Source organism: Sinocyclocheilus anshuiensis, unplaced genomic scaffold (genome assembly GCF_001515605.1).
Source record: "Sinocyclocheilus anshuiensis isolate Anshui unplaced genomic scaffold, SAMN03320099.WGS_v1.1 scaffold586, whole genome shotgun sequence".
NCBI lineage: Eukaryota > Metazoa > Chordata > Actinopteri > Cypriniformes > Cyprinidae > Sinocyclocheilus > Sinocyclocheilus anshuiensis.
The window spans coordinates 25,586-28,839 of record NW_015544146.1 but is presented as its reverse complement, the minus strand read 5'-3'; positions in this window follow the sequence as shown (position 1 = coordinate 28,839).

The window sequence follows — 3,254 nt, the reverse complement described above, 5'->3', positions numbered from 1 at the left end:
GATTTTAGGCTTATATATCCTCATAGGACACTTTACAGGCCCCATATGGTATTTGGACGCTTAACCAATGCTTAAAAATGTATGAATGTCTTTACTAAACCATATCCCAAAGCACAAATGAAAAAAACAAATGTTTGATGATAGAATATTGCTGGTCTTTCCACAGCATCTAACCAGGTTTTATCTAGTTAAGTGGCAGGTATGGCAAGGTTTTCAGTGAGTATCTTATCTTTAACCAGTAGATTCATAAATTGGACAGCATAACAGTCCCACCTCATGCCAGCCTCCCCCCTCTTGGGTTTCCAGCAAGTCACGGACACCTAACAAGTCCTATTAATACGGTGTGGATGGCAACAGGAATCAGGTGTCATCTCACTGGCTTGAGTTCACAAGACTGTGGTGGGGTATATGCAGACAGACTGTGACATACTGCCTGATACGTGACTGTGTTGGCTGAAAGGCCTCGGGATTCACTAGTCAGGGTCGATGGGGTGAGGTGTCAGCAAGTAAGATGCAATATTTCATATTTCACTGTAACCTTCATAGTTGGAATGGGGTATAATAAAGGTTTAGTCTGTTCAGTCCAATAAAAGATATTTGTGTAAACTTTCTTTTCTTACTCTGTCAAGAATCAAAAAAAAATACTGCAAAAAACATTCTGAAAATTAAAATGTTTCCTATTTGGTCTAAAAAATGTGAATAATATTCAACAAAGTAGGATTCTGAAATTATTAACATTTAATTATTAACACAATTATTAACACATTTATGTATATATTTTACATGTAAATAAACTTATTCCTCAGTGGTTCAGCTTACCACTTCACATTTGGAAAATTAAAATGTTTCCTATTTGGTCTAAAAAATGTGAATAATATTCAACAAAGTAGGATTCTGAAATTATTAACATTTAATTATTAACAATTATTAACACATTTATGTATATATTTTATGTGCAAATAAACGTATTCCTCAGTGGTTCAGCTTACCACTTCACATTTGTCTTACTTTTTAGATTCAAATTAGATCAATCTACACTTTTATGTAACTGAATTTACAAAGTTATGAGCACTGTGCAGTCTTGAAGAAAAAAATTATTACTAACTTTTAAGAATAGTCTAAGAAGTTTATGCAACATGCACCAGGCTTCTAAACAATAAAATCCATCATTGCACACAAGAGGTGGCATGCATTATATATTCTATATAAATAAGAATAAAGAAACATGAAATGAATATAGAAATATAAAATGTTTTTTTTTTTATTAAATATGAAAACTATGAAACTAAAACCACCAGTAGGTAGCAAGAAGTCTGTGTCTTAAAGAGTGAGTCAATTAATCATTCATTTAACCGATTTGTTCAAAATGGCTGATTCATTCAGGAACGATGCAAATGAACTTTATAATAGACCACTGAATCATTCACTCAACATATTTGTTCTAAACCACAGAGCCATTCAGCAATGAAACACTACAGTCTGTTACTCAGAGAATAGAGAAAGAAAAAAAAACAATATTGTGTCTACAATGTTAGTCGTTTACTGTTAACTTCTTGTGCTGATATTCGGGAGGAAAAAATCTTGCTTGTGTGACATTGTCTAATTATTGATTTTTGACTGAACCACTTTTTTGAAAAGTTCTATTTCTATAGCTATATATAGTTGATAAAGTTGTAATAAAATATAATTAAGCCTATCACTTTTTATTGAAAATAAATGCCTTTACGATGTGATACGAGATTTGAAAAGGGAGAAAAAAAAAGTTCGGCAAAAGGCGGGCTCGAACCCGGGTCCATCGCGTCAAAAAGCCAACGACACACGCACATATCCATCTGCGCCACTTGAGCCGACATTTTACAGACACTTTTAACTAAATGTAAATACACACTCCTTATTTTTTATTCCATAGTAAGGGCAATTCATACAATGATTTGTCATTGTGTTTTCTGACTTGTTGTTGTGCTTTCTGAATTGTTATTTTGTTTTTTAGACTTGCATTTGCGTTTGTAATTTGTTATTTTGTTTTTTAGACTTGCATTTGCGTTTGTAATTTGTTATTTTGTTTTTTAGACTTGCATTTGCGTTTGTAATTTGTTATTTTGTTTTTTAGACTTGCATTTGCGTTTGTAATTTGTTATTTTGTTTTTTAGACTTGCATTTGCGTTTGTAATTTGTTATTTTGTTTTCAGAATTGTGATTTGTTTAGCACTTCTCGGCCACTGTACTTTTATCTTTATCCTTGACTATAGAGAAAAACCAGAGTAAAATAAATAAATAAATACCCACCTTACACAACTCTACTCCTGCGCATCATTTGGAATGATCTTTGTGCAGAAGATGAAACTGAAGCCATAACAACGATATGGAATGGATGGGTGTGATGCACATGAGTTTGTCACACTGAAAAAAAAAAAAAAGGAGAAACAAAGAAAAGAAAAAAGGAGAAACCCAAGCCCACAGTTTTGGTTATAAATCTTTATTTTTCATATAAATATAAATGTGTGGCGGAGGCGAATATGCCACCACCTTGTGGGGGAGATATAGCACTTAATCTAAGGAAGACTGAGTGAGAAACAGGATCCTAGTCCCCCCACCCAATGCTTTTAGTCTTTGTACAAGGGTCTCTTGTATGTGGTGCCTGTAGTGTTGCAATGTGGAAATGCTCAAGAAGTGGCGAGATGGGCTTCAGGATTTATTTAGTACACAGCAGCCACCTGAAGTGCGTGTGTGCAGGAAACTCAGGAAATAAATTGACTGCAAAACCCGCCCTCCCCAGATCTAACAGAACAGGTAAGACGCCCCCAATCCTTAGTACAAGTGACTCAAAAATTTGTGTAAACAGGTTCAACTTAAATATATTGACATTTATTTAAGCTAATGGAATTGTGATTCCTTAGTTTTTTTATAGGAGTGAATCAAATTTAAATGCAATCAACAGAGAAAGAAATAAAAATGTAGAAAACAATAAAGACAGTAAATTAACAACTCTGTAACCGTCTCAGTTGAGTCTTGTACACCCAATCACAATCAGTGTCCTTTTTGTTTTACCCACAGGGGAAAGAGGTTCACATGAACAATCTGTTCACTCAGATTCTTCAACAAAAATTCACATCAGAGTTCAATTCAGTTTGTTTCTTTTAAAAACAACAACAAAAAAAAAATCAAGTTATTTTTGATTCAGTTCAAGAATTCAAAAGTTTTCTTCCATGAATAGGACTAAAAAAAGAAAAGAGATTATTTCCAGTCCATTCAAA